The sequence below is a fragment of the Ambystoma mexicanum genome, unplaced genomic scaffold (genome assembly GCF_040938575.1).
Source record: "Ambystoma mexicanum isolate Mex_15411 unplaced genomic scaffold, UKY_AmexF1_1 Mex_scaf52, whole genome shotgun sequence".
Taxonomy (NCBI): Eukaryota; Metazoa; Chordata; class Amphibia; order Caudata; family Ambystomatidae; genus Ambystoma; species Ambystoma mexicanum.
Genome location: NW_027182469.1, coordinates 1,203,791 through 1,229,672, shown reverse-complemented (window position 1 = coordinate 1,229,672; position 25,882 = coordinate 1,203,791). Strand labels below are relative to the sequence as shown.

The window sequence follows — 25,882 nt, the reverse complement described above, 5'->3', positions numbered from 1 at the left end:
CCACGAACGGCCACGAACGGCCAGGTTCTATAGACAGGAAAAGTGGACAGAGGCAAGCACACTGGTAGATGAGGGAGGCCTTTGTATGGGTCGCTACTCTGAGTGCAGTTCCCTGAGCACCGTGCCTCAGGAAAGCCAGACTTCTACCGCAGGACTCACGGGATATCTTTGCAGCCACACGAGGCTGACACCCTTTCAATCTGGGCTTCTGGGGTCTTCTGGGAATTATTTGCATAATAGAAGGTTTCCCGCCTTAAGTTGAAACTGCCGTTCCATCTTCTGCTAAAAGAGGGCAGCAGAGTGCTTTCTTTGCGCAGAAAACAGACAAGCAATGCAATCATCTTATCTACCGTTTCCATTTTTCTTTTCCCATGCCTTTTAAAATATCAAGAGACACGTCTACAAAAGTGCCATGCATTGGCCGGGAATCGAACCCGGGCCTCCCGCTTGGGAAGCGAGAATTCTACCACTGAACTACCAATGCCTGACAAGCAGCATTACTGCGGTAGAGCACTTGATTTAACACACCTGCCAGTTCCATGCGAATGGTCACTCGTAAACTCTTGACTTCTGCTGAAAGCCTCATTGAAGGCCTTTGCAGACGTGTGAGACTGGCACCTACTCGGGCTGGGCCTCTATGAGCTGTTTGCATAATCTGAGATTGCCCTGCTTCCAGTCAAGGCGCAGCGGCCCCTTCTACTAAAATGGATCAGCAGAGTGATCGCTAGTAGCAGAAATAAGGCAAGCAAGGCAATCAAGGCTTGTTTTTTTGTTCGGTCTCTTCCTTTTCACGATGCTTCAAAGTCAACGAAAGGTACATGTGCAAAACGCTCATGCATTGGCCGGGAATCGAACCCGGGCCTCCCGCGTGGCAGGCGAGAATTCTACCACTGAACCACCAATGCCTTACATGCTGCACACTGGTGCTACAGTGCTCTGGACCATTGCAGCCCAGAGCAGCTGATTTAACAGAGCACTGCAGTGACATGAGGATGGCGCCAGCTCCGGTGGGTGAATGGGAGCTGCGCTGCCCTGGCAGTCCTTCTCACTCACTTGGCCACGAACGGCCAGGTTCTATAGACAGGAAAAGTGGACAGAGGCAAGCACACTGGTAGATGAGGGTGGCCTTTGTATGGGTCGCTACTCTGAGTGCAGTTCCCTGAGCACCGTGCCTCAGGAAAGCCAGACTTCTACCGCAGGACTCAGGGGATATCTTTGCAGCCACACGAGGCTGACACCCTTTCAATCTGGGCTTCTGGGGTCTTCTGGGAATTATTTGCATAATAGGTTTCCCGCCTTAAGTTGAAACTGCCGTTCCATCTTCTGCTAAAAGAGGGCAGCAGAGTGCTTTCTTTGCGCAGAAAACAGACAAGCAATGCAATCATCTTATCTACCGTTTCCATTTTTCTTTTCCCATGCCTTTTAAAATATCAAGAGACACGTCTACAAAAGTGCCATGCATTGGCCGGGAATCGAACCCGGGCCTCCCGCTTGGGAAGCGAGAATTCTACCACTGAACTACCAATGCTTGACAAGCAGCATTACTGCGGTAGAGCGCTTGATTTAACACACCTGCCAGTTCCATGCGAATGGTCACTCGTAAACTCTTGACTTCTGCTGAAAGCCTCATTGAAGGCCTTTGCAGACGTGTGAGACTGGCACCTACTCGGGCTGGGCCTCTATGAGTGTTTTGCATAATCTGAGATTGCCCTGCTTCCAGTCAAGGCGCAGCGGCCCCTTCTACTAAAAGGGATCAGCAGAGTGATCGCTAGTAGCAGAAATAAGGCAAGCAAGGCAATCAAGGCTTGTTTTTTTGTTCGGTCTCTTCCTTTTCACGATGCTTCAAAGTCAACGAAAGGTACATGTGCAAAACGCTCATGCATTGGCCGGGAATCGAACCCGGGCCTCCCGCGTGGCAGGCGAGAATTCTACCACTGAACCACCAATGCCTTACATGCTGCACACTGGCGCTACAGTGCTCTGGACCATTGCAGCCCAGAGCAGCTGATTTAACAGAGCACTGCAGTGACATGAGGATGGCGCCAGCTCCGGTGGGTGAATGGGAGCTGCGCTGCCCTGGCAGTCCTTCTCACTCACTTGGCCACGAACGGCCACGAACGGCCAGGTTCTATAGACAGGAAAAGTGGACAGAGGCAAGCACACTGGTAGATGAGGGTGGCCTTTGTATGGGTCGCTACTCTGAGTGCAGTTCCCTGAGCACCGTGCCTCAGGAAAGCCAGACTTCTACCGCAGGACTCAGGGGATATCTTTGCAGCCACACGAGGCTGACACCCTTTCAATCTGGGCTTCTGGGGTCTTCTGGGAATTATTTGCATAATAGAAGGTTTCCCGCCTTAAGTTGAAACTGCCGTTCCATCTTCTGCTAAAAGAGGGCAGCAGAGTGCTTTCTTTGCGCAGAAAACAGACAAGCAATGCAATCATCTTATCTACCGTTTCCATTTTTCTTTTCCCATGCCTTTTAAAATATCAAGAGACACGTCTACAAAAGTGCCATGCATTGGCCGGGAATCGAACCCGGGCCTCCCGCTTGGGAAGCGAGAATTCTACCACTGAACTACCAATGCCTGACAAGCAGCATTACTGCGGTAGAGCACTTGATTTAACACACCTGCCAGTTCCATGCGAATGGTCACTCGTAAACTCTTGACTTCTGCTGAAAGCCTCATTGAAGGCCTTTGCAGACGTGTGAGACTGGCACCTACTCGGGCTGGGCCTCTATGAGCTGTTTGCATAATCTGAGATTGCCCTGCTTCCAGTCAAGGCGCAGCGGCCCCTTCTACTAAAAGGGATCAGCAGAGTGATCGCTAGTAGCAGAAATAAGGCAAGCAAGGCAATCAAGGCTTGTTTTTTTGTTCGGTCTCTTCCTTTTCACGATGCTTCAAAGTCAACGAAAGGTACATGTGCAAAACGCTCATGCATTGGCCGGGAATCGAACCCGGGCCTCCCGCGTGGCAGGCGAGAATTCTACCACTGAACCACCAATGCCTTACATGCTGCACACTGGCGCTACAGTGCTCTGGACCATTGCAGCCCAGAGCAGCTGATTTAACAGAGCACTGCAGTGACATGAGGATGGCGCCAGCTCCGGTGGGTGAATGGGAGCTGCGCTGCCCTGGCAGTCCTTCTCACTCACTTGGCCACGAACGGCCACGAACGGCCAGGTTCTATAGACAGGAAAAGTGGACAGAGGCAAGCACACTGGTAGATGAGGGTGGCCTTTGTATGGGTCGCTACTCTGAGTGCAGTTCCCTGAGCACCGTGCCTCAGGAAAGCCAGACTTCTACCGCAGGACTCAGGGGATATCTTTGCAGCCACACGAGGCTGACACCCTTTCAATCTGGGCTTCTGGGGTCTTCTGGGAATTATTTGCATAATAGAAGGTTTCCCGCCTTAAGTTGAAACTGCCGTTCCATCTTCTGCTAAAAGAGGGCAGCAGAGTGCTTTCTTTGCGCAGAAAACAGACAAGCAATGCAATCATCTTATCTACCGTTTCCATTTTTCTTTTCCCATGCCTTTTAAAATATCAAGAGACACGTCTACAAAAGTGCCATGCATTGGCCGGGAATCGAACCCGGGCCTCCCGCTTGGGAAGCGAGAATTCTACCACTGAACTACCAATGCCTGACAAGCAGCATTACTGCGGTAGAGCACTTGATTTAACACACCTGCCAGTTCCATGCGAATGGTCACTCGTAAACTCTTGACTTCTGCTGAAAGCCTCATTGAAGGCCTTTGCAGACGTGTGAGACTGGCACCTACTCGGGCTGGGCCTCTATGAGCTGTTTGCATAATCTGAGATTGCCCTGCTTCCAGTCAAGGCGCAGCGGCCCCTTCTACTAAAAGGGATCAGCAGAGTGATCGCTAGTAGCAGAAATAAGGCAAGCAAGGCAATCAAGGCTTGTTTTTTTGTTCGGTCTCTTCCTTTTCACGATGCTTCAAAGTCAACGAAAGGTACATGTGCAAAACGCTCATGCATTGGCCGGGAATCGAACCCGGGCCTCCCGCGTGGCAGGCGAGAATTCTACCACTGAACCACCAATGCCTTACATGCTGCACACTGGCGCTACAGTGCTCTGGACCATTGCAGCCCAGAGCAGCTGATTTAACAGAGCACTGCAGTGACATGAGGATGGCGCCAGCTCCGGTGGGTGAATGGGAGCTGCGCTGCCCTGGCAGTCCTTCTCACTCACTTGGCCACGAACGGCCACGAACGGCCAGGTTCTATAGACAGGAAAAGTGGACAGAGGCAAGCACACTGGTAGATGAGGGTGGCCTTTGTATGGGTCGCTACTCTGAGTGCAGTTCCCTGAGCACCGTGCCTCAGGAAAGCCAGACTTCTACCGCAGGACTCAGGGGATATCTTTGCAGCCACACGAGGCTGACACCCTTTCAATCTGGGCTTCTGGGGTCTTCTGGGAATTATTTGCATAATAGAAGGTTTCCCGCCTTAAGTTGAAACTGCAGTTCCATCTTCTGCTAAAAGAGGGCAGCAGATTGCTTTCTTTGCGCAGAAAACAGACAAGCAATGCAATCATCTTATCTACCGTTTCCATTTTTCTTTTCCCATGCCTTTTAAAATATCAAGAGACACGTCTACAAAAGTGCCATGCATTGGCCGGGAATCGAACCCGGGCCTCCCGCTTGGGAAGCGAGAATTCTACCACTGAACTACCAATGCTTGACAAGCAGCATTACTGCGGTAGAGCGCTTGATTTAACACACCTGCCAGTTCCATGCGAATGGTCACTCGTAAACTCTTGACTTCTGCTGAAAGCCTCATTGAAGGCCTTTGCAGACGTGTGAGACTGGCACCTACTCGGGCTGGGCCTCTATGAGCGTTTTGCATAATCTGAGATTGCCCTGCTTCCAGTCAAGGCGCAGCGGCCCCTTCTACTAAAAGGGATCAGCAGAGTGATCGCTAGTAGCAGAAATAAGGCAAGCAAGGCAATCAAGGCTTGTTTTTTTGTTCGGTCTCTTCCTTTTCACGATGCTTCAAAGTCAACCGCGTGGCAGGCGAGAATTCTACCACTGAACCACCAATGCCTTACATGCTGCACACTGGCGCTACAGTGCTCTGGACCATTGCAGCCCAGAGCAGCTGATTTAACAGAGCACTGCAGTGACATGAGGATGGCGCCAGCTCCGGTGGGTGAATGGGAGCTGCGCTGCCCTGGCAGTCCTTCTCACTCACTTGGCCACGAACGGCCACGAACGGCCAGGTTCTATAGACAGGAAAAGTGGACAGAGGCAAGCACACTGGTAGATGAGGGAGGCCTTTGTATGGGTCGCTACTCTGAGTGCAGTTCCCTGAGCACCGTGCCTCAGGAAAGCCAGACTTCTACCGCAGGACTCAGGGGATATCTTTGCAGCCACACGAGGCTGACACCCTTTCAATCTGGGCTTCTGGGGTCTTCTGGGAATTATTTGCATAATAGAAGGTTTCCCGCCTTAAGTTGAAACTGCCGTTCCATCTTCTGCTAAAAGAGGGCAGCAGAGTGCTTTCTTTGCGCAGAAAACAGACAAGCAATGCAATCATCTTATCTACCGTTTCCATTTTTCTTTTCCCATGCCTTTTAAAATATCAAGAGACACGTCTACAAAAGTGCCATGCATTGGCCGGGAATCGAACCCGGGCCTCCCGCTTGGGAAGCGAGAATTCTACCACTGAACTACCAATGCCTGACAAGCAGCATTACTGCGGTAGAGCACTTGATTTAACACACCTGCCAGTTCCATGCGAATGGTCACTCGTAAACTCTTGACTTCTGCTGAAAGCCTCATTGAAGGCCTTTGCAGACGTGTGAGACTGGCACCTACTCGGGCTGGGCCTCTATGAGCTGTTTGCATAATCTGAGATTGCCCTGCTTCCAGTCAAGGCGCAGCGGCCCCTTCTACTAAAAGGGATCAGCAGAGTGATCGCTAGTTACAGAAATAAGGCAAGCAAGGCAATCAAGGCTTGTTTTTTTGTTCGGTCTCTTCCTTTTCACGATGCTTCAAAGTCAACGAAAGGTACATGTGCAAAACGCTCATGCATTGGCCGGGAATCGAACCCGGGCCTCCCGCGTGGCAGGCGAGAATTCTACCACTGAACCACCAATGCCTTACATGCTGCACACTGGTGCTACAGTGCTCTGGACCATTGCAGCCCAGAGCAGCTGATTTAACAGAGCACTGCAGTGACATGAGGATGGCGCCAGCTCCGGTGGGTGAATGGGAGCTGCGCTGCCCTGGCAGTCCTTCTCACTCACTTGGCCACGAACGGCCAGGTTCTATAGACAGGAAAAGTGGACAGAGGCAAGCACACTGGTAGATGAGGGTGGCCTTTGTATGGGTCGCTACTCTGAGTGCAGTTCCCTGAGCACCGTGCCTCAGGAAAGCCAGACTTCTACCGCAGGACTCAGGGGATATCTTTGCAGCCACACGAGGCTGACACCCTTTCAATCTGGGCTTCTGGGGTCTTCTGGGAATTATTTGCATAATAGGTTTCCCGCCTTAAGTTGAAACTGCCGTTCCATCTTCTGCTAAAAGAGGGCAGCAGAGTGCTTTCTTTGCGCAGAAAACAGACAAGCAATGCAATCATCTTATCTACCGTTTCCATTTTTCTTTTCCCATGCCTTTTAAAATATCAAGAGACACGTCTACAAAAGTGCCATGCATTGGCCGGGAATCGAACCCGGGCCTCCCGCTTGGGAAGCGAGAATTCTACCACTGAACTACCAATGCTTGACAAGCAGCATTACTGCGGTAGAGCGCTTGATTTAACACACCTGCCAGTTCCATGCGAATGGTCACTCGTAAACTCTTGACTTCTGCTGAAAGCCTCATTGAAGGCCTTTGCAGACGTGTGAGACTGGCACCTACTCGGGCTGGGCCTCTATGAGTGTTTTGCATAATCTGAGATTGCCCTGCTTCCAGTCAAGGCGCAGCGGCCCCTTCTACTAAAAGGGATCAGCAGAGTGATCGCTAGTAGCAGAAATAAGGCAAGCAAGGCAATCAAGGCTTGTTTTTTTGTTCGGTCTCTTCCTTTTCACGATGCTTCAAAGTCAACGAAAGGTACATGTGCAAAACGCTCATGCATTGGCCGGGAATCGAACCCGGGCCTCCCGCGTGGCAGGCGAGAATTCTACCACTGAACCACCAATGCCTTACATGCTGCACACTGGCGCTACAGTGCTCTGGACCATTGCAGCCCAGAGCAGCTGATTTAACAGAGCACTGCAGTGACATGAGGATGGCGCCAGCTCCGGTGGGTGAATGGGAGCTGCGCTGCCCTGGCAGTCCTTCTCACTCACTTGGCCACGAACGGCCACGAACGGCCAGGTTCTATAGACAGGAAAAGTGGACAGAGGCAAGCACACTGGTAGATGAGGGTGGCCTTTGTATGGGTCGCTACTCTGAGTGCAGTTCCCTGAGCACCGTGCCTCAGGAAAGCCAGACTTCTACCGCAGGACTCAGGGGATATCTTTGCAGCCACACGAGGCTGACACCCTTTCAATCTGGGCTTCTGGGGTCTTCTGGGAATTATTTGCATAATAGAAGGTTTCCCGCCTTAAGTTGAAACTGCCGTTCCATCTTCTGCTAAAAGAGGGCAGCAGAGTGCTTTCTTTGCGCAGAAAACAGACAAGCAATGCAATCATCTTGTCTACCGTTTCCATTTTTCTTTTCCCATGCCTTTTAAAATATCAAGAGACACGTCTACAAAAGTGCCATGCATTGGCCGGGAATCGAACCCGGGCCTCCCGCTTGGGAAGCGAGAATTCTACCACTGAACTACCAATGCCTGACAAGCAGCATTACTGCGGTAGAGCACTTGATTTAACACACCTGCCAGTTCCATGCGAATGGTCACTCGTAAACTCTTGACTTCTGCTGAAAGCCTCATTGAAGGCCTTTGCAGACGTGTGAGACTGGCACCTACTCGGGCTGGGCCTCTATGAGCTGTTTGCATAATCTGAGATTGCCCTGCTTCCAGTCAAGGCGCAGCGGCCCCTTCTACTAAAAGGGATCAGCAGAGTGATCGCTAGTAGCAGAAATAAGGCAAGCAAGGCAATCAAGGCTTGTTTTTTTGTTCGGTCTCTTCCTTTTCACGATGCTTCAAAGTCAACGAAAGGTACATGTGCAAAACGCTCATGCATTGGCCGGGAATCGAACCCGGGCCTCCCGCGTGGCAGGCGAGAATTCTACCACTGAACCACCAATGCCTTACATGCTGCACACTGGCGCTACAGTGCTCTGGACCATTGCAGCCCAGAGCAGCTGATTTAACAGAGCACTGCAGTGACATGAGGATGGCGCCAGCTCCGGTGGGTGAATGGGAGCTGCGCTGCCCTGGCAGTCCTTCTCACTCACTTGGCCACGAACGGCCAGGTTCTATAGACAGGAAAAGTGGACAGAGGCAAGCACACTGGTAGATGAGGGTGGCCTTTGTATGGGTCGCTACTCTGAGTGCAGTTCCCTGAGCACCGTGCCTCAGGAAAGCCAGACTTCTACCGCAGGACTCAGGGGATATCTTTGCAGCCACACGAGGCTGACACCCTTTCAATCTGGGCTTCTGGGGTCTTCTGGGAATTATTTGCATAATAGGTTTCCCGCCTTAAATTGAAACTGCCGTTCCATCTTCTGCTAAAAGAGGGCAGCAGAGTGCTTTCTTTGCGCAGAAAACAGACAAGCAATGCAATCATCTTATCTACCGTTTCCATTTTTCTTTTCCCATGCCTTTTAAAATATCAAGAGACACGTCTACAAAAGTGCCATGCATTGGCCGGGAATCGAACCCGGGCCTCCCGCTTGGGAAGCGAGAATTCTACCACTGAACTACCAATGCCTGACAAGCAGCATTACTGCGGTAGAGCACTTGATTTAACACACCTGCCAGTTCCATGCGAATGGTCACTCGTAAACTCTTGACTTCTGCTGAAAGCCTCATTGAAGGCCTTTGCAGACGTGTGAGACTGGCACCTACTCGGGCTGGGCCTCTATGAGCGTTTTGCATAATCTGAGATTGCCCTGCTTCCAGTCAAGGCGCAGCGGCCCCTTCTACTAAAAGGGATCAGCAGAGTGATCGCTAGTAGCAGAAATAAGGCAAGCAAGGCAATCAAGGCTTGTTTTTTTGTTCGGTCTCTTCCTTTTCACGATGCTTCAAAGTCAACGAAAGGTACATGTGCAAAACACTCATGCATTGGCCGGGAATCGAACCCGGGCCTCCCGCGTGGCAGGCGAGAATTCTACCACTGAACCACCAATGCCTTACATGCTGCACACTGGCGCTACAGTGCTCTGGACCATTGCAGCCCAGAGCAGCTGATTTAACAGAGCACTGCAGTGACATGAGGATGGCGCCAGCTCCGGTGGGTGAATGGGAGCTGCGCTGCCCTGGCAGTCCTTCTCACTCACTTGGCCACGAACGGCCAGGTTCTATAGACAGGAAAAGTGGACAGAGGCAAGCACACTGGTAGATGAGGGTGGCCTTTGTATGGGTCGCTACTCTGAGTGCAGTTCCCTGAGCACCGTGCCTCAGGAAAGCCAGACTTCTACCGCAGGACTCAGGGGATATCTTTGCAGCCACACGAGGCTGACACCCTTTCAATCTGGGCTTCTGGGGTCTTCTGGGAATTATTTGCATAATAGAAGGTTTCCCGCCTTAAGTTGAAACTGCAGTTCCATCTTCTGCTAAAAGAGGGCAGCAGATTGCTTTCTTTGCGCAGAAAACAGACAAGCAATGCAATCATCTTATCTACCGTTTCCATTTTTCTTTTCCCATGCCTTTTAAAATATCAAGAGACACGTCTACAAAAGTGCCATGCATTGGCCGGGAATCGAACCCGGGCCTCCCGCTTGGGAAGCGAGAATTCTACCACTGAACTACCAATGCTTGACAAGCAGCATTACTGCGGTAGAGCGCTTGATTTAACACACCTGCCAGTTCCATGCGAATGGTCACTCGTAAACTCTTGACTTCTGCTGAAAGCCTCATTGAAGGCCTTTGCAGACGTGTGAGACTGGCACCTACTCGGGCTGGGCCTCTATGAGCGTTTTGCATAATCTGAGATTGCCCTGCTTCCAGTCAAGGCGCAGCGGCCCCTTCTACTAAAAGGGATCAGCAGAGTGATCGCTAGTAGCAGAAATAAGGCAAGCAAGGCAATCAAGGCTTGTTTTTTTGTTCGGTCTCTTCCTTTTCACGATGCTTCAAAGTCAACGAAAGGTACATGTGCAAAACACTCATGCATTGGCCGGGAATCGAACCCGGGCCTCCCGCGTGGCAGGCGAGAATTCTACCACTGAACCACCAATGCCTTACATGCTGCACACTGGCGCTACAGTGCTCTGGACCATTGCAGCCCAGAGCAGCTGATTTAACAGAGCACTGCAGTGACATGAGGATGGCGCCAGCTCCGGTGGGTGAATGGGAGCTGCGCTGCCCTGGCAGTCCTTCTCACTCACTTGGCCACGAACGGCCAGGTTCTATAGACAGGAAAAGTGGACAGAGGCAAGCACACTGGTAGATGAGGGTGGCCTTTGTATGGGTCGCTACTCTGAGTGCAGTTCCCTGAGCACCGTGCCTCAGGAAAGCCAGACTTCTACCGCAGGACTCAGGGGATATCTTTGCAGCCACACGAGGCTGACACCCTTTCAATCTGGGCTTCTGGGGTCTTCTGGGAATTATTTGCATAATAGGTTTCCCGCCTTAAGTTGAAACTGCCGTTCCATCTTCTGCTAAAAGAGGGCAGCAGAGTGCTTTCTTTGCGCAGAAAACAGACAAGCAATGCAATCATCTTATCTACCGTTTCCATTTTTCTTTTCCCATGCCTTTTAAAATATCAAGAGACACGTCTACAAAAGTGCCATGCATTGGCCGGGAATCGAACCCGGGCCTCCCGCTTGGGAAGCGAGAATTCTACCACTGAACTACCAATGCTTGACAAGCAGCATTACTGCGGTAGAGCGCTTGATTTAACACACCTGCCAGTTCCATGCGAATGGTCACTCGTAAACTCTTGACTTCTGCTGAAAGCCTCATTGAAGGCCTTTGCAGACGTGTGAGACTGGCACCTACTCGGGCTGGGCCTCTATGAGTGTTTTGCATAATCTGAGATTGCCCTGCTTCCAGTCAAGGCGCAGCGGCCCCTTCTACTAAAAGGGATCAGCAGAGTGATCGCTAGTAGCAGAAATAAGGCAAGCAAGGCAATCAAGGCTTGTTTTTTTGTTCGGTCTCTTCCTTTTCACGATGCTTCAAAGTCAACGAAAGGTACATGTGCAAAACGCTCATGCATTGGCCGGGAATCGAACCCGGGCCTCCCGCGTGGCAGGCGAGAATTCTACCACTGAACCACCAATGCCTTACATGCTGCACACTGGCGCTACAGTGCTCTGGACCATTGCAGCCCAGAGCAGCTGATTTAACAGAGCACTGCAGTGACATGAGGATGGCGCCAGCTCCGGTGGGTGAATGGGAGCTGCGCTGCCCTGGCAGTCCTTCTCACTCACTTGGCCACGAACGGCCACGAACGGCCAGGTTCTATAGACAGGAAAAGTGGACAGAGGCAAGCACACTGGTAGATGAGGGTGGCCTTTGTATGGGTCGCTACTCTGAGTGCAGTTCCCTGAGCACCGTGCCTCAGGAAAGCCAGACTTCTACCGCAGGACTCAGGGGATATCTTTGCAGCCACACGAGGCTGACACCCTTTCAATCTGGGCTTCTGGGGTCTTCTGGGAATTATTTGCATAATAGAAGGTTTCCCGCCTTAAGTTGAAACTGCCGTTCCATCTTCTGCTAAAAGAGGGCAGCAGAGTGCTTTCTTTGCGCAGAAAACAGACAAGCAATGCAATCATCTTATCTACCGTTTCCATTTTTCTTTTCCCATGCCTTTTAAAATATCAAGAGACACGTCTACAAAAGTGCCATGCATTGGCCGGGAATCGAACCCGGGCCTCCCGCTTGGGAAGCGAGAATTCTACCACTGAACTACCAATGCCTGACAAGCAGCATTACTGCGGTAGAGCACTTGATTTAACACACCTGCCAGTTCCATGCGAATGGTCACTCGTAAACTCTTGACTTCTGCTGAAAGCCTCATTGAAGGCCTTTGCAGACGTGTGAGACTGGCACCTACTCGGGCTGGGCCTCTATGAGCGTTTTGCATAATCTGAGATTGCCCTGCTTCCAGTCAAGGCGCAGCGGCCCCTTCTACTAAAAGGGATCAGCAGAGTGATCGCTAGTAGCAGAAATAAGGCAAGCAAGGCAATCAAGGCTTGTTTTTTTGTTCGGTCTCTTCCTTTTCACGATGCTTCAAAGTCAACGAAAGGTACATGTGCAAAACGCTCATGCATTGGCCGGGAATCGAACCCGGGCCTCCCGCGTGGCAGGCGAGAATTCTACCACTGAACCACCAATGCCTTACATGCTGCACACTGGCGCTACAGTGCTCTGGACCATTGCAGCCCAGAGCAGCTGATTTAACAGAGCACTGCAGTGACATGAGGATGGCGCCAGCTCCGGTGGGTGAATGGGAGCTGCGCTGCCCTGGCAGTCCTTCTCACTCACTTGGCCACGAACGGCCACGAACGGCCAGGTTCTATAGACAGGAAAAGTGGACAGAGGCAAGCACACTGGTAGATGAGGGTGGCCTTTGTATGGGTCGCTACTCTGAGTGCAGTTCCCTGAGCACCGTGCCTCAGGAAAGCCAGACTTCTACCGCAGGACTCAGGGGATATCTTTGCAGCCACACGAGGCTGACACCCTTTCAATCTGGGCTTCTGGGGTCTTCTGGGAATTATTTGCATAATAGAAGGTTTCCCGCCTTAAGTTGAAACTGCAGTTCCATCTTCTGCTAAAAGAGGGCAGCAGATTGCTTTCTTTGCGCAGAAAACAGACAAGCAATGCAATCATCTTATCTACCGTTTCCATTTTTCTTTTCCCATGCCTTTTAAAATATCAAGAGACACGTCTACAAAAGTGCCATGCATTGGCCGGGAATCGAACCCGGGCCTCCCGCTTGGGAAGCGAGAATTCTACCACTGAACTACCAATGCTTGACAAGCAGCATTACTGCGGTAGAGCGCTTGATTTAACACACCTGCCAGTTCCATGCGAATGGTCACTCGTAAACTCTTGACTTCTGCTGAAAGCCTCATTGAAGGCCTTTGCAGACGTGTGAGACTGGCACCTACTCGGGCTGGGCCTCTATGAGCGTTTTGCATAATCTGAGATTGCCCTGCTTCCAGTCAAGGCGCAGCGGCCCCTTCTACTAAAAGGGATCAGCAGAGTGATCGCTAGTAGCAGAAATAAGGCAAGCAAGGCAATCAAGGCTTGTTTTTTTGTTCGGTCTCTTCCTTTTCACGATGCTTCAAAGTCAACGAAAGGTACATGTGCAAAACACTCATGCATTGGCCGGGAATCGAACCCGGGCCTCCCGCGTGGCAGGCGAGAATTCTACCACTGAACCACCAATGCCTTACATGCTGCACACTGGCGCTACAGTGCTCTGGACCATTGCAGCCCAGAGCAGCTGATTTAACAGAGCACTGCAGTGACATGAGGATGGCGCCAGCTCCGGTGGGTGAATGGGAGCTGCGCTGCCCTGGCAGTCCTTCTCACTCACTTGGCCACGAACGGCCACGAACGGCCAGGTTCTATAGACAGGAAAAGTGGACAGAGGCAAGCACACTGGTAGATGAGGGAGGCCTTTGTATGGGTCGCTACTCTGAGTGCAGTTCCCTGAGCACCGTGCCTCAGGAAAGCCAGACTTCTACCGCAGGACTCACGGGATATCTTTGCAGCCACACGAGGCTGACACCCTTTCAATCTGGGCTTCTGGGGTCTTCTGGGAATTATTTGCATAATAGAAGGTTTCCCGCCTTAAGTTGAAACTGCCGTTCCATCTTCTGCTAAAAGAGGGCAGCAGAGTGCTTTCTTTGCGCAGAAAACAGACAAGCAATGCAATCATCTTATCTACCGTTTCCATTTTTCTTTTCCCATGCCTTTTAAAATATCAAGAGACACGTCTACAAAAGTGCCATGCATTGGCCGGGAATCGAACCCGGGCCTCCCGCTTGGGAAGCGAGAATTCTACCACTGAACTACCAATGCCTGACAAGCAGCATTACTGCGGTAGAGCACTTGATTTAACACACCTGCCAGTTCCATGCGAATGGTCACTCGTAAACTCTTGACTTCTGCTGAAAGCCTCATTGAAGGCCTTTGCAGACGTGTGAGACTGGCACCTACTCGGGCTGGGCCTCTATGAGCTGTTTGCATAATCTGAGATTGCCCTGCTTCCAGTCAAGGCGCAGCGGCCCCTTCTACTAAAATGGATCAGCAGAGTGATCGCTAGTAGCAGAAATAAGGCAAGCAAGGCAATCAAGGCTTGTTTTTTTGTTCGGTCTCTTCCTTTTCACGATGCTTCAAAGTCAACGAAAGGTACATGTGCAAAACGCTCATGCATTGGCCGGGAATCGAACCCGGGCCTCCCGCGTGGCAGGCGAGAATTCTACCACTGAACCACCAATGCCTTACATGCTGCACACTGGTGCTACAGTGCTCTGGACCATTGCAGCCCAGAGCAGCTGATTTAACAGAGCACTGCAGTGACATGAGGATGGCGCCAGCTCCGGTGGGTGAATGGGAGCTGCGCTGCCCTGGCAGTCCTTCTCACTCACTTGGCCACGAACGGCCAGGTTCTATAGACAGGAAAAGTGGACAGAGGCAAGCACACTGGTAGATGAGGGTGGCCTTTGTATGGGTCGCTACTCTGAGTGCAGTTCCCTGAGCACCGTGCCTCAGGAAAGCCAGACTTCTACCGCAGGACTCAGGGGATATCTTTGCAGCCACACGAGGCTGACACCCTTTCAATCTGGGCTTCTGGGGTCTTCTGGGAATTATTTGCATAATAGGTTTCCCGCCTTAAGTTGAAACTGCCGTTCCATCTTCTGCTAAAAGAGGGCAGCAGAGTGCTTTCTTTGCGCAGAAAACAGACAAGCAATGCAATCATCTTATCTACCGTTTCCATTTTTCTTTTCCCATGCCTTTTAAAATATCAAGAGACACGTCTACAAAAGTGCCATGCATTGGCCGGGAATCGAACCCGGGCCTCCCGCTTGGGAAGCGAGAATTCTACCACTGAACTACCAATGCTTGACAAGCAGCATTACTGCGGTAGAGCGCTTGATTTAACACACCTGCCAGTTCCATGCGAATGGTCACTCGTAAACTCTTGACTTCTGCTGAAAGCCTCATTGAAGGCCTTTGCAGACGTGTGAGACTGGCACCTACTCGGGCTGGGCCTCTATGAGTGTTTTGCATAATCTGAGATTGCCCTGCTTCCAGTCAAGGCGCAGCGGCCCCTTCTACTAAAAGGGATCAGCAGAGTGATCGCTAGTAGCAGAAATAAGGCAAGCAAGGCAATCAAGGCTTGTTTTTTTGTTCGGTCTCTTCCTTTTCACGATGCTTCAAAGTCAACGAAAGGTACATGTGCAAAACGCTCATGCATTGGCCGGGAATCGAACCCAGGCCTCCCGCGTGGCAGGCGAGAATTCTACCACTGAACCACCAATGCCTTACATGCTGCACACTGGCGCTACAGTGCTCTGGACCATTGCAGCCCAGAGCAGCTGATTTAACAGAGCACTGCAGTGACATGAGGATGGCGCCAGCTCCGGTGGGTGAATGGGAGCTGCGCTGCCCTGGCAGTCCTTCTCACTCACTTGGCCACGAACGGCCACGAACGGCCAGGTTCTATAGACAGGAAAAGTGGACAGAGGCAAGCACACTGGTAGATGAGGGTGGCCTTTGTATGGGTCGCTACTCTGAGTGCAGTTCCCTGAGCACCGTGCCTCAGGAAAGCCAGACTTCTACCGCAGGACTCAGGGGATATCTTTGCAGCCACACGAGGCTGACACCCTTTCAATCTGGGCTTCTGGGGTCTTCTGGGAATTATTTGCATAATAGAAGGTTTCCCGCCTTAAGTTGAAACTGCCGTTCCATCTTCTGCTAAAAGAGGGCAGCAGAGTGCTTTCTTTGCGCAGAAAACAGACAAGCAATGCAATCATCTTATCTACCGTTTCCATTTTTCTTTTCCCATGCCTTTTAAAATATCAAGAGACACGTCTACAAAAGTGCCATGCATTGGCCGGGAATCGAACCCGGGCCTCCCGCTTGGGAAGCGAGAATTCTACCACTGAACTACCAATGCCTGACAAGCAGCATTACTGCGGTAGAGCACTTGATTTAACACACCTGCCAGTTCCATGCGAATGGTCACTCGTAAACTCTTGACTTCTGCTGAAAGCCTCATTGAAGGCCTTTGCAGACGTGTGAGACTGGCACCTACTCGGGCTGGGCCTCTATGAGCTGTTTGCATAATCTGAGATTGCCCTGCTTCCAGTCAAGGCGCAGCGGCCCCTTCTACTAAAAGGGATCAGCAGAGTGATCGCTAGTAGCAGAAATAAGGCAAGCAAGGCAATCAAGGCTTGTTTTTTTGTTCGGTCTCTTCCTTTTCACGATGCTTCAAAGTCAACGAAAGGTACATGTGCAAAACGCTCATGCATTGGCCGGGAATCGAACCCGGGCCTCCCGCGTGGCAGGCGAGAATTCTACCACTGAACCACCAATGCCTTACATGCTGCACACTGGCGCTACAGTGCTCTGGACCATTGCAGCCCAGAGCAGCTGATTTAACAGAGCACTGCAGTGACATGAGGATGGCGCCAGCTCCGGTGGGTGAATGGGAGCTGCGCTGCCCTGGCAGTCCTTCTCACTCACTTGGCCACGAACGGCCACGAACGGCCAGGTTCTATAGACAGGAAAAGTGGACAGAGGCAAGCACACTGGTAGATGAGGGTGGCCTTTGTATGGGTCGCTACTCTGAGTGCAGTTCCCTGAGCACCGTGCCTCAGGAAAGCCAGACTTCTACCGCAGGACTCAGGGGATATCTTTGCAGCCACACGAGGCTGACACCCTTTCAATCTGGGCTTCTGGGGTCTTCTGGGAATTATTTGCATAATAGAAGGTTTCCCGCCTTAAGTTGAAACTGCAGTTCCATCTTCTGCTAAAAGAGGGCAGCAGATTGCTTTCTTTGCGCAGAAAACAGACAAGCAATGCAATCATCTTATCTACCGTTTCCATTTTTCTTTTCCCATGCCTTTTAAAATATCAAGAGACACGTCTACAAAAGTGCCATGCATTGGCCGGGAATCGAACCCGGGCCTCCCGCTTGGGAAGCGAGAATTCTACCACTGAACTACCAATGCTTGACAAGCAGCATTACTGCGGTAGAGCGCTTGATTTAACACACCTGCCAGTTCCATGCGAATGGTCACTCGTAAACTCTTGACTTCTGCTGAAAGCCTCATTGAAGGCCTTTGCAGACGTGTGAGACTGGCACCTACTCGGGCTGGGCCTCTATGAGCGTTTTGCATAATCTGAGATTGCCCTGCTTCCAGTCAAGGCGCAGCGGCCCCTTCTACTAAAAGGGATCAGCAGAGTGATCGCTAGTAGCAGAAATAAGGCAAGCAAGGCAATCAAGGCTTGTTTTTTTGTTCGGTCTCTTCCTTTTCACGATGCTTCAAAGTCAACGAAAGGTACATGTGCAAAACACTCATGCATTGGCCGGGAATCGAACCCGGGCCTCCCGCGTGGCAGGCGAGAATTCTACCACTGAACCACCAATGCCTTACATGCTGCACACTGGCGCTACAGTGCTCTGGACCATTGCAGCCCAGAGCAGCTGATTTAACAGAGCACTGCAGTGACATGAGGATGGCGCCAGCTCCGGTGGGTGAATGGGAGCTGCGCTGCCCTGGCAGTCCTTCTCACTCACTTGGCCACGAACGGCCACGAACGGCCAGGTTCTATAGACAGGAAAAGTGGACAGAGGCAAGCACACTGGTAGATGAGGGAGGCCTTTGTATGGGTCGCTACTCTGAGTGCAGTTCCCTGAGCACCGTGCCTCAGGAAAGCCAGACTTCTACCGCAGGACTCAGGGGATATCTTTGCAGCCACACGAGGCTGACACCCTTTCAATCTGGGCTTCTGGGGTCTTCTGGGAATTATTTGCATAATAGAAGGTTTCCCGCCTTAAGTTGAAACTGCCGTTCCATCTTCTGCTAAAAGAGGGCAGCAGAGTGCTTTCTTTGCGCAGAAAACAGACAAGCAATGCAATCATCTTATCTACCGTTTCCATTTTTCTTTTCCCATGCCTTTTAAAATATCAAGAGACACGTCTACAAAAGTGCCATGCATTGGCCGGGAATCGAACCCGGGCCTCCCGCTTGGGAAGCGAGAATTCTACCACTGAACTACCAATGCCTGACAAGCAGCATTACTGCGGTAGAGCACTTGATTTAACACACCTGCCAGTTCCATGCGAATGGTCACTCGTAAACTCTTGACTTCTGCTGAAAGCCTCATTGAAGGCCTTTGCAGACGTGTGAGACTGGCACCTACTCGGGCTGGGCCTCTATGAGCTGTTTGCATAATCTGAGATTGCCCTGCTTCCAGTCAAGGCGCAGCGGCCCCTTCTACTAAAAGGGATCAGCAGAGTGATCGCTAGTAGCAGAAATAAGGCAAGCAAGGCAATCAAGGCTTGTTTTTTTGTTCGGTCTCTTCCTTTTCACGATGCTTCAAAGTCAACGAAAGGTACATGTGCAAAACGCTCATGCATTGGCCGGGAATCGAACCCGGGCCTCCCGCGTGGCAGGCGAGAATTCTACCACTGAACCACCAATGCCTTACATGCTGCACACTGGTGCTACAGTGCTCTGGACCATTGCAGCCCAGAGCAGCTGATTTAACAGAGCACTGCAGTGACATGAGGATGGCGCCAGCTCCGGTGGGTGAATGGGAGCTGCGCTGCCCTGGCAGTCCTTCTCACTCACTTGGCCACGAACGGCCAGGTTCTATAGACAGGAAAAGTGGACAGAGGCAAGCACACTGGTAGATGAGGGTGGCCTTTGTATGGGTCGCTACTCTGAGTGCAGTTCCCTGAGCACCGTGCCTCAGGAAAGCCAGACTTCTACCGCAGGACTCAGGGGATATCTTTGCAGCCACACGAGGCTGACACCCTTTCAATCTGGGCTTCTGGGGTCTTCTGGGAATTATTTGCATAATAGGTTTCCCGCCTTAAGTTGAAACTGCCGTTCCATCTTCTGCTAAAAGAGGGCAGCAGAGTGCTTTCTTTGCGCAGAAAACAGACAAGCAATGCAATCATCTTATCTACCGTTTCCATTTTTCTTTTCCCATGCCTTTTAAAATATCAAGAGACACGTCTACAAAAGTGCCATGCATTGGCCGGGAATCGAACCCGGGCCTCCCGCTTGGGAAGCGAGAATTCTACCACTGAACTACCAATGCTTGACAAGCAGCATTACTGCGGTAGAGCGCTTGATTTAACACACCTGCCAGTTCCATGCGAATGGTCACTCGTAAACTCTTGACTTCTGCTGAAAGCCTCATTGAAGGCCTTTGCAGACGTGTGAGACTGGCACCTACTCGGGCTGGGCCTCTATGAGTGTTTTGCATAATCTGAGATTGCCCTGCTTCCAGTCAAGGCGCAGCGGCCCCTTCTACTAAAAGGGATCAGCAGAGTGATCGCTAGTAGCAGAAATAAGGCAAGCAAGGCAATCAAGGCTTGTTTTTTTGTTCGGTCTCTTCCTTTTCACGATGCTTCAAAGTCAACGAAAGGTACATGTGCAAAACGCTCATGCATTGGCCGGGAATCGAACCCGGGCCTCCCGCGTGGCAGGCGAGAATTCTACCACTGAACCACCAATGCCTTACATGCTGTACACTGGCGCTACAGTGCTCTGGACCATTGCAGCCCAGAGCAGCTGATTTAACAGAGCACTGCAGTGACATGAGGATGGCGCCAGCTCCGGTGGGTGAATGGGAGCTGCGCTGCCCTGGCAGTCCTTCTCACTCACTTGGCCACGAACGGCCACGAACGGCCAGGTTCTATAGACAGGAAAAGTGGACAGAGGCAAGCACACTGGTAGATGAGGGTGGCCTTTGTATGGGTCGCTACTCTGAGTGCAGTTCCCTGAGCACCGTGCCTCAGGAAAGCCAGACTTCTACCGCAGGACTCAGGGGATATCTTTGCAGCCACACGAGGCTGACACCCTTTCAATCTGGGCTTCTGGGGTCTTCTGGGAATTATTTGCATAATAGAAGGTTTCCCGCCTTAAGTTGAAACTGCAGTTCCATCTTCTGCTAAAAGAGGGCAGCAGATTGCTTTCTTTGCGCAGAAAACAGACAAGCAATGCAATCATCTTATCTACCGTTTCCATTTTTCTTTTCCCATGCCTTTTAAAATATCAAGAGACACGTCTACAAAAGTGCCATGCATTGGCCGGGAATCGAACCCGGGCCTCCCGCTTGGGAAGCGAGAATTCTACCACTGAACTACCAATGCTTGACAAGCAGCATTACTGCGGTAGAGCGCTTGATTTAACACACCTGCCAGTTCCATGCGAATGGTCACTCGTAAACTCTTGACTTCTGCTGAAAGCCTCATTGAAGGCCTTTGCAGACGTGTGAGACTGGCACCTACTCGGGCTGGGCCTCTATGAGCGTTTTGCATAATCTGAGATTGCCCTGCTTCCAGTCAAGGCGCAGCGGCCCCTTCTACTAAAAGGGATCAGCAGAGTGATCGCTAGTAGCAGAAATAAGGCAAGCAAGGCAATCAAGGCTTGTTTTTTTGTTCGGTCTCTTCCTTTTCACGATGCTTCAAAGTCAACGAAAGGTACATGTGCAAAACACTCATGCATTGGCCGGGAATCGAACCCGGGCCTCCCGCGTGGCAGGCGAGAATTCTACCACTGAACCACCAATGCCTTACATGCTGCACACTGGCGCTACAGTGCTCTGGACCATTGCAGCCCAGAGCAGCTGATTTAACAGAGCACTGCAGTGACATGAGGATGGCGCCAGCTCCGGTGGGTGAATGGGAGCTGCGCTGCCCTGGCAGTCCTTCTCACTCACTTGGCCACGAACGGCCACGAACGGCCAGGTTCTATAGACAGGAAAAGTGGACAGAGGCAAGCACACTGGTAGATGAGGGAGGCCTTTGTATGGGTCGCTACTCTGAGTGCAGTTCCCTGAGCACCGTGCCTCAGGAAAGCCAGACTTCTACCGCAGGACTCAGGGGATATCTTTGCAGCCACACGAGGCTGACACCCTTTCAATCTGGGCTTCTGGGGTCTTCTGGGAATTATTTGCATAATAGAAGGTTTCCCGCCTTAAGTTGAAACTGCCGTTCCATCTTCTGCTAAAAGAGGGCAGCAGAGTGCTTTCTTTGCGCAGAAAACAGACAAGCAATGCAATCATCTTATCTACCGTTTCCATTTTTCTTTTCCCATGCCTTTTAAAATATCAAGAGACACGTCTACAAAAGTGCCATGCATTGGCCGGGAATCGAACCCGGGCCTCCCGCTTGGGAAGCGAGAATTCTACCACTGAACTACCAATGCCTGACAAGCAGCATTACTGCGGTAGAGCACTTGATTTAACACACCTGCCAGTTCCATGCGAATGGTCACTCGTAAACTCTTGACTTCTGCTGAAAGCCTCATTGAAGGCCTTTGCAGACGTGTGAGACTGGCACCTACTCGGGCTGGGCCTCTATGAGCTGTTTGCATAATCTGAGATTGCCCTGCTTCCAGTCAAGGCGCAGCGGCCCCTTCTACTAAAAGGGATCAGCAGAGTGATCGCTAGTAGCAGAAATAAGGCAAGCAAGGCAATCAAGGCTTGTTTTTTTGTTCGGTCTCTTCCTTTTCACGATACTTCAAAGTCAACGAAAGGTACATGTGCAAAACGCTCATGCATTGGCCGGGAATCGAACCCGGGCCTCCCGCGTGGCAGGCGAGAATTCTACCACTGAACCACCAATGCCTTACATGCTGCACACTGGTGCTACAGTGCTCTGGACCATTTCAGCCCAGAGCAGCTGATTTAACAGAGCACTGCAGTGACATGAGGATGGCGCCAGCTCCGGTGGGTGAATGGGAGCTGCGCTGCCCTGGCAGTCCTTCTCACTCACTTGGCCACGAACGGCCAGGTTCTATAGACAGGAAAAGTGGACAGAGGCAAGCACACTGGTAGATGAGGGTGGCCTTTGTATGGGTCGCTACTCTGAGTGCAGTTCCCTGAGCACCGTGCCTCAGGAAAGCCAGACTTCTACCGCAGGACTCAGGGGATATCTTTGCAGCCACACGAGGCTGACACCCTTTCAATCTGGGCTTCTGGGGTCTTCTGGGAATTATTTGCATAATAGGTTTCCCGCCTTAAGTTGAAACTGCCGTTCCATCTTCTGCTAAAAGAGGGCAGCAGAGTGCTTTCTTTGCGCAGAAAACAGACAAGCAATGCAATCATCTTATCTACCGTTTCCATTTTTCTTTTCCCATGCCTTTTAAAATATCAAGAGACACGTCTACAAAAGTGCCATGCATTGGCCGGGAATCGAACCCGGGCCTCCCGCTTGGGAAGCGAGAATTCTACCACTGAACTACCAATGCTTGACAAGCAGCATTACTGCGGTAGAGCGCTTGATTTAACACACCTGCCAGTTCCATGCGAATGGTCACTCGTAAACTCTTGACTTCTGCTGAAAGCCTCATTGAAGGCCTTTGCAGACGTGTGAGACTGGCACCTACTCGGGCTGGGCCTCTATGAGTGTTTTGCATAATCTGAGATTGCCCTGCTTCCAGTCAAGGCGCAGCGGCCCCTTCTACTAAAAGGGATCAGCAGAGTGATCGCTAGTAGCAGAAATAAGGCAAGCAAGGCAATCAAGGCTTGTTTTTTTGTTCGGTCTCTTCCTTTTCACGATGCTTCAAAGTCAACGAAAGGTACATGTGCAAAACGCTCATGCATTGGCCGGGAATCGAACCCGGGCCTCCCGCGTGGCAGGCGAGAATTCTACCACTGAACCACCAATGCCTTACATGCTGCACACTGGCGCTACAGTGCTCTGGACCATTGCAGCCCAGAGCAGCTGATTTAACAGAGCACTGCAGTGACATGAGGATGGCGCCAGCTCCGGTGGGTGAATGGGAGCTGCGCTGCCCTGGCAGTCCTTCTCACTCACTTGGCCACGAACGGCCACGAACGGCCAGGTTCTATAGACAGGAAAAGTGGACAGAGGCAAGCACACTGGTAGATGAGGGTGGCCTTTGTATGGGTCGCTACTCTGAGTGCAGTTCCCTGAGCACCGTGCCTCAGGAAAGCCAGACTTCTACCGCAGGACTCAGGGGATATCTTTGCAGCCACACGAGGCTGACACCCTTTCAATCTGGGCTTCTGGGGTCTTCTGGGAATTATTTGCATAATAGAAGGTTTCCCGCCTTAAGTTGAAACTGCCGTTCCATCTTCTGCTAAAAGAGGGCAGCAGAGTGCTTTCTTTGCGCAGAAAACAGACAAGCAATGCAATCATCTTATCTACCGTTTCCATTTTTCTTTTCCCATGCCTTTTAAAATATCAAGAGACACGTCTACAAAAGTGCCATGCATTGGCCGGGAATCGAACCCGGGCCTCCCGCTTGGGAAGCGAGAATTCTACCACTGAACTACCAATGCCTGACAAGCAGCATTACTGCGGTAGAGCACTTGATTTAACACACCTGCCAGTTCCATGCGAATGGTCACTCGTAAACTCTTGACTTCTGCTGAAAGCCTCATTGAAGGCCTTTGCAGACGTGTGAGACTGGCACCTACTCGGGCTGGGCCTCTATGAGCTGTTTGCATAATCTGAGATTGCCCTGCTTCCAGTCAAGGCGCAGCGGCCCCTTCTACTAAAAGGGATCAGCAGAGTGATCGCTAGTAGCAGAAATAAGGCAAGCAAGGCAATCAAGGCTTGTTTTTTTGTTCGGTCTCTTCCTTTTCACGATGCTTCAAAGTCAACGAAAGGTACATGTGCAAAACGCTCATGCATTGGCCGGGAATCGAACCCGGGCCTCCCGCGTGGCAGGCGAGAATTCTACCACTGAACCACCAATGCCTTACATGCTGCACACTGGCGCTACAGTGCTCTGGACCATTGCAGCCCAGAGCAGCTGATTTAACAGAGCACTGCAGTGACATGAGGATGGCGCCAGCTCCGGTGGGTGAATGGGAGCTGCGCTGCCCTGGCAGTCCTTCTCACTCACTTGGCCACGAACGGCCACGAACGGCCAGGTTCTATAGACAGGAAAAGTGGACAGAGGCAAGCACACTGGTAGATGAGGGAGGCCTTTGTATGGGTCGCTACTCTGAGTGCAGTTCCCTGAGCACCGTGCCTCAGGAAAGCCAGACTTCTACCGCAGGACTCAGGGGATATCTTTGCAGCCACACGAGGCTGACACCCTTTCAATCTGGGCTTCTGGGGTCTTCTGGGATAGAAGGTTTCCCGCCTTAAGTTGAAACTGCCGTTCCATCTTCTGCTAAAAGAGGGCAGCAGAGTGCTTTCTTTGCGCAGAAAACAGACAAGCAATGCAATCATCTTATCTACCGTTTCCATTTTTCTTTTCCCATGCCTTTTAAAATATCAAGAGACACGTCTACAAAAGTGCCATGCATTGGCCGGGAATCGAACCCGGGCCTCCCGCTTGGGAAGCGAGAATTCTACCACTGAACTACCAATGCCTGACAAGCAGCATTACTGCGGTAGAGCACTTGATTTAACACACCTGCCAGTTCCATGCGAATGGTCACTCGTAAACTCTTGACTTCTGCTGAAAGCCTCATTGAAGGCCTTTGCAGACGTGTGAGACTGGCACCTACTCGGGCTGGGCCTCTATGAGCTGTTTGCATAATCTGAGATTGCCCTGCTTCCAGTCAAGGCGCAGCGGCCCCTTCTACTAAAAGGGATCAGCAGAGTGATCGCTAGTAGCAGAAATAAGGCAAGCAAGGCAATCAAGGCTTGTTTTTTTGTTCGGTCTCTTCCTTTTCACGATGCTTCAAAGTCAACGAAAGGTACATGTGCAAAACGCTCATGCATTGGCCGGGAATCGAACCCGGGCCTCCCGCGTGGCAGGCGAGAATTCTACCACTGAACCACCAATGCCTTACATGCTGCACACTGGTGCTACAGTGCTCTGGACCATTGCAGCCCAGAGCAGCTGATTTAACAGAGCACTGCAGTGACATGAGGATGGCGCCAGCTCCGGTGGGTGAATGGGAGCTGCGCTGCCCTGGCAGTCCTTCTCACTCACTTGGCCACGAACGGCCAGGTTCTATAGACAGGAAAAGTGGACAGAGGCAAGCACACTGGTAGATGAGGGTGGCCTTTGTATGGGTCGCTACTCTGAGTGCAGTTCCCTGAGCACCGTGCCTCAGGAAAGCCAGACTTCTACCGCAGGACTCAGGGGATATCTTTGCAGCCACACGAGGCTGACACCCTTTCAATCTGGGCTTCTGGGGTCTTCTGGGAATTATTTGCATAATAGGTTTCCCGCCTTAAGTTGAAACTGCCGTTCCATCTTCTGCTAAAAGAGGGCAGCAGAGTGCTTTCTTTGCGCAGAAAACAGACAAGCAATGCAATCATCTTATCTACCGTTTCCATTTTTCTTTTCCCATGCCTTTTAAAATATCAAGAGACACGTCTACAAAAGTGCCATGCATTGGCCGGGAATCGAACCCGGGCCTCCCGCTTGGGAAGCGAGAATTCTACCACTGAACTACCAATGCTTGACAAGCAGCATTACTGCGGTAGAGCGCTTGATTTAACACACCTGCCAGTTCCATGCGAATGGTCACTCGTAAACTCTTGACTTCTGCTGAAAGCCTCATTGAAGGCCTTTGCAGACGTGTGAGACTGGCACCTACTCGGGCTGGGCCTCTATGAGTGTTTTGCATAATCTGAGATTGCCCTGCTTCCAGTCAAGGCGCAGCGGCCCCTTC

At 51.4% G+C, this 25,882-nt stretch overlaps 47 non-coding genes across 47 annotated transcripts; all 47 read right to left on the bottom strand.

Moving 5' to 3' along the window:
• Positions 1-413: 413 nt before the first annotated feature.
• TRNAG-CCC (transfer RNA glycine (anticodon CCC)) lies at positions 414-484 on the bottom strand. The gene has a single exon. It is a non-coding gene; the product is annotated as a tRNA-Gly (tRNA).
• Positions 485-834: 350 nt separating this feature from the next.
• TRNAG-GCC (transfer RNA glycine (anticodon GCC)) lies at positions 835-905 on the bottom strand. Its single transcript has one exon. It is a non-coding gene; the product is annotated as a tRNA-Gly (tRNA).
• A 552-nt stretch (positions 906-1,457) lies between these two features.
• TRNAG-CCC (transfer RNA glycine (anticodon CCC)) lies at positions 1,458-1,528 on the bottom strand. Its single transcript has one exon. It is a non-coding gene; the product is annotated as a tRNA-Gly (tRNA).
• A 350-nt stretch (positions 1,529-1,878) lies between these two features.
• On the bottom strand, positions 1,879-1,949 carry TRNAG-GCC (transfer RNA glycine (anticodon GCC)). The gene has a single exon. It is a non-coding gene; the product is annotated as a tRNA-Gly (tRNA).
• A 565-nt stretch (positions 1,950-2,514) lies between these two features.
• Positions 2,515-2,585, bottom strand: TRNAG-CCC (transfer RNA glycine (anticodon CCC)). The gene has a single exon. It is a non-coding gene; the product is annotated as a tRNA-Gly (tRNA).
• A 350-nt stretch (positions 2,586-2,935) lies between these two features.
• Positions 2,936-3,006, bottom strand: TRNAG-GCC (transfer RNA glycine (anticodon GCC)). Its single transcript has one exon. It is a non-coding gene; the product is annotated as a tRNA-Gly (tRNA).
• Positions 3,007-3,571: 565 nt separating this feature from the next.
• TRNAG-CCC (transfer RNA glycine (anticodon CCC)) lies at positions 3,572-3,642 on the bottom strand. The gene has a single exon. It is a non-coding gene; the product is annotated as a tRNA-Gly (tRNA).
• Positions 3,643-3,992: 350 nt separating this feature from the next.
• TRNAG-GCC (transfer RNA glycine (anticodon GCC)) lies at positions 3,993-4,063 on the bottom strand. Its single transcript has one exon. It is a non-coding gene; the product is annotated as a tRNA-Gly (tRNA).
• Positions 4,064-4,628: 565 nt separating this feature from the next.
• TRNAG-CCC (transfer RNA glycine (anticodon CCC)) lies at positions 4,629-4,699 on the bottom strand. Its single transcript has one exon. It is a non-coding gene; the product is annotated as a tRNA-Gly (tRNA).
• A 930-nt stretch (positions 4,700-5,629) lies between these two features.
• On the bottom strand, positions 5,630-5,700 carry TRNAG-CCC (transfer RNA glycine (anticodon CCC)). The gene has a single exon. It is a non-coding gene; the product is annotated as a tRNA-Gly (tRNA).
• Positions 5,701-6,050: 350 nt separating this feature from the next.
• Positions 6,051-6,121, bottom strand: TRNAG-GCC (transfer RNA glycine (anticodon GCC)). The gene has a single exon. It is a non-coding gene; the product is annotated as a tRNA-Gly (tRNA).
• A 552-nt stretch (positions 6,122-6,673) lies between these two features.
• TRNAG-CCC (transfer RNA glycine (anticodon CCC)) lies at positions 6,674-6,744 on the bottom strand. Its single transcript has one exon. It is a non-coding gene; the product is annotated as a tRNA-Gly (tRNA).
• A 350-nt stretch (positions 6,745-7,094) lies between these two features.
• Positions 7,095-7,165, bottom strand: TRNAG-GCC (transfer RNA glycine (anticodon GCC)). The gene has a single exon. It is a non-coding gene; the product is annotated as a tRNA-Gly (tRNA).
• A 565-nt stretch (positions 7,166-7,730) lies between these two features.
• On the bottom strand, positions 7,731-7,801 carry TRNAG-CCC (transfer RNA glycine (anticodon CCC)). The gene has a single exon. It is a non-coding gene; the product is annotated as a tRNA-Gly (tRNA).
• Positions 7,802-8,151: 350 nt separating this feature from the next.
• On the bottom strand, positions 8,152-8,222 carry TRNAG-GCC (transfer RNA glycine (anticodon GCC)). The gene has a single exon. It is a non-coding gene; the product is annotated as a tRNA-Gly (tRNA).
• A 552-nt stretch (positions 8,223-8,774) lies between these two features.
• TRNAG-CCC (transfer RNA glycine (anticodon CCC)) lies at positions 8,775-8,845 on the bottom strand. Its single transcript has one exon. It is a non-coding gene; the product is annotated as a tRNA-Gly (tRNA).
• A 350-nt stretch (positions 8,846-9,195) lies between these two features.
• Positions 9,196-9,266, bottom strand: TRNAG-GCC (transfer RNA glycine (anticodon GCC)). The gene has a single exon. It is a non-coding gene; the product is annotated as a tRNA-Gly (tRNA).
• A 555-nt stretch (positions 9,267-9,821) lies between these two features.
• TRNAG-CCC (transfer RNA glycine (anticodon CCC)) lies at positions 9,822-9,892 on the bottom strand. The gene has a single exon. It is a non-coding gene; the product is annotated as a tRNA-Gly (tRNA).
• Positions 9,893-10,242: 350 nt separating this feature from the next.
• On the bottom strand, positions 10,243-10,313 carry TRNAG-GCC (transfer RNA glycine (anticodon GCC)). Its single transcript has one exon. It is a non-coding gene; the product is annotated as a tRNA-Gly (tRNA).
• Positions 10,314-10,865: 552 nt separating this feature from the next.
• On the bottom strand, positions 10,866-10,936 carry TRNAG-CCC (transfer RNA glycine (anticodon CCC)). Its single transcript has one exon. It is a non-coding gene; the product is annotated as a tRNA-Gly (tRNA).
• Positions 10,937-11,286: 350 nt separating this feature from the next.
• On the bottom strand, positions 11,287-11,357 carry TRNAG-GCC (transfer RNA glycine (anticodon GCC)). Its single transcript has one exon. It is a non-coding gene; the product is annotated as a tRNA-Gly (tRNA).
• A 565-nt stretch (positions 11,358-11,922) lies between these two features.
• TRNAG-CCC (transfer RNA glycine (anticodon CCC)) lies at positions 11,923-11,993 on the bottom strand. Its single transcript has one exon. It is a non-coding gene; the product is annotated as a tRNA-Gly (tRNA).
• A 350-nt stretch (positions 11,994-12,343) lies between these two features.
• TRNAG-GCC (transfer RNA glycine (anticodon GCC)) lies at positions 12,344-12,414 on the bottom strand. Its single transcript has one exon. It is a non-coding gene; the product is annotated as a tRNA-Gly (tRNA).
• Positions 12,415-12,979: 565 nt separating this feature from the next.
• On the bottom strand, positions 12,980-13,050 carry TRNAG-CCC (transfer RNA glycine (anticodon CCC)). The gene has a single exon. It is a non-coding gene; the product is annotated as a tRNA-Gly (tRNA).
• Positions 13,051-13,400: 350 nt separating this feature from the next.
• Positions 13,401-13,471, bottom strand: TRNAG-GCC (transfer RNA glycine (anticodon GCC)). Its single transcript has one exon. It is a non-coding gene; the product is annotated as a tRNA-Gly (tRNA).
• A 565-nt stretch (positions 13,472-14,036) lies between these two features.
• Positions 14,037-14,107, bottom strand: TRNAG-CCC (transfer RNA glycine (anticodon CCC)). Its single transcript has one exon. It is a non-coding gene; the product is annotated as a tRNA-Gly (tRNA).
• A 350-nt stretch (positions 14,108-14,457) lies between these two features.
• Positions 14,458-14,528, bottom strand: TRNAG-GCC (transfer RNA glycine (anticodon GCC)). Its single transcript has one exon. It is a non-coding gene; the product is annotated as a tRNA-Gly (tRNA).
• Positions 14,529-15,080: 552 nt separating this feature from the next.
• Positions 15,081-15,151, bottom strand: TRNAG-CCC (transfer RNA glycine (anticodon CCC)). Its single transcript has one exon. It is a non-coding gene; the product is annotated as a tRNA-Gly (tRNA).
• Positions 15,152-16,137: 986 nt separating this feature from the next.
• TRNAG-CCC (transfer RNA glycine (anticodon CCC)) lies at positions 16,138-16,208 on the bottom strand. The gene has a single exon. It is a non-coding gene; the product is annotated as a tRNA-Gly (tRNA).
• A 350-nt stretch (positions 16,209-16,558) lies between these two features.
• Positions 16,559-16,629, bottom strand: TRNAG-GCC (transfer RNA glycine (anticodon GCC)). The gene has a single exon. It is a non-coding gene; the product is annotated as a tRNA-Gly (tRNA).
• A 565-nt stretch (positions 16,630-17,194) lies between these two features.
• TRNAG-CCC (transfer RNA glycine (anticodon CCC)) lies at positions 17,195-17,265 on the bottom strand. Its single transcript has one exon. It is a non-coding gene; the product is annotated as a tRNA-Gly (tRNA).
• A 350-nt stretch (positions 17,266-17,615) lies between these two features.
• Positions 17,616-17,686, bottom strand: TRNAG-GCC (transfer RNA glycine (anticodon GCC)). Its single transcript has one exon. It is a non-coding gene; the product is annotated as a tRNA-Gly (tRNA).
• Positions 17,687-18,251: 565 nt separating this feature from the next.
• On the bottom strand, positions 18,252-18,322 carry TRNAG-CCC (transfer RNA glycine (anticodon CCC)). Its single transcript has one exon. It is a non-coding gene; the product is annotated as a tRNA-Gly (tRNA).
• A 350-nt stretch (positions 18,323-18,672) lies between these two features.
• Positions 18,673-18,743, bottom strand: TRNAG-GCC (transfer RNA glycine (anticodon GCC)). The gene has a single exon. It is a non-coding gene; the product is annotated as a tRNA-Gly (tRNA).
• Positions 18,744-19,295: 552 nt separating this feature from the next.
• Positions 19,296-19,366, bottom strand: TRNAG-CCC (transfer RNA glycine (anticodon CCC)). Its single transcript has one exon. It is a non-coding gene; the product is annotated as a tRNA-Gly (tRNA).
• Positions 19,367-19,716: 350 nt separating this feature from the next.
• Positions 19,717-19,787, bottom strand: TRNAG-GCC (transfer RNA glycine (anticodon GCC)). The gene has a single exon. It is a non-coding gene; the product is annotated as a tRNA-Gly (tRNA).
• A 565-nt stretch (positions 19,788-20,352) lies between these two features.
• Positions 20,353-20,423, bottom strand: TRNAG-CCC (transfer RNA glycine (anticodon CCC)). Its single transcript has one exon. It is a non-coding gene; the product is annotated as a tRNA-Gly (tRNA).
• Positions 20,424-20,773: 350 nt separating this feature from the next.
• On the bottom strand, positions 20,774-20,844 carry TRNAG-GCC (transfer RNA glycine (anticodon GCC)). Its single transcript has one exon. It is a non-coding gene; the product is annotated as a tRNA-Gly (tRNA).
• A 565-nt stretch (positions 20,845-21,409) lies between these two features.
• Positions 21,410-21,480, bottom strand: TRNAG-CCC (transfer RNA glycine (anticodon CCC)). Its single transcript has one exon. It is a non-coding gene; the product is annotated as a tRNA-Gly (tRNA).
• Positions 21,481-21,830: 350 nt separating this feature from the next.
• Positions 21,831-21,901, bottom strand: TRNAG-GCC (transfer RNA glycine (anticodon GCC)). The gene has a single exon. It is a non-coding gene; the product is annotated as a tRNA-Gly (tRNA).
• A 552-nt stretch (positions 21,902-22,453) lies between these two features.
• On the bottom strand, positions 22,454-22,524 carry TRNAG-CCC (transfer RNA glycine (anticodon CCC)). The gene has a single exon. It is a non-coding gene; the product is annotated as a tRNA-Gly (tRNA).
• A 350-nt stretch (positions 22,525-22,874) lies between these two features.
• On the bottom strand, positions 22,875-22,945 carry TRNAG-GCC (transfer RNA glycine (anticodon GCC)). Its single transcript has one exon. It is a non-coding gene; the product is annotated as a tRNA-Gly (tRNA).
• Positions 22,946-23,510: 565 nt separating this feature from the next.
• Positions 23,511-23,581, bottom strand: TRNAG-CCC (transfer RNA glycine (anticodon CCC)). Its single transcript has one exon. It is a non-coding gene; the product is annotated as a tRNA-Gly (tRNA).
• A 350-nt stretch (positions 23,582-23,931) lies between these two features.
• On the bottom strand, positions 23,932-24,002 carry TRNAG-GCC (transfer RNA glycine (anticodon GCC)). The gene has a single exon. It is a non-coding gene; the product is annotated as a tRNA-Gly (tRNA).
• Positions 24,003-24,554: 552 nt separating this feature from the next.
• TRNAG-CCC (transfer RNA glycine (anticodon CCC)) lies at positions 24,555-24,625 on the bottom strand. The gene has a single exon. It is a non-coding gene; the product is annotated as a tRNA-Gly (tRNA).
• Positions 24,626-24,975: 350 nt separating this feature from the next.
• Positions 24,976-25,046, bottom strand: TRNAG-GCC (transfer RNA glycine (anticodon GCC)). Its single transcript has one exon. It is a non-coding gene; the product is annotated as a tRNA-Gly (tRNA).
• Positions 25,047-25,598: 552 nt separating this feature from the next.
• On the bottom strand, positions 25,599-25,669 carry TRNAG-CCC (transfer RNA glycine (anticodon CCC)). The gene has a single exon. It is a non-coding gene; the product is annotated as a tRNA-Gly (tRNA).
• Between the last annotated feature and the right edge of the window lie 213 nt (positions 25,670-25,882).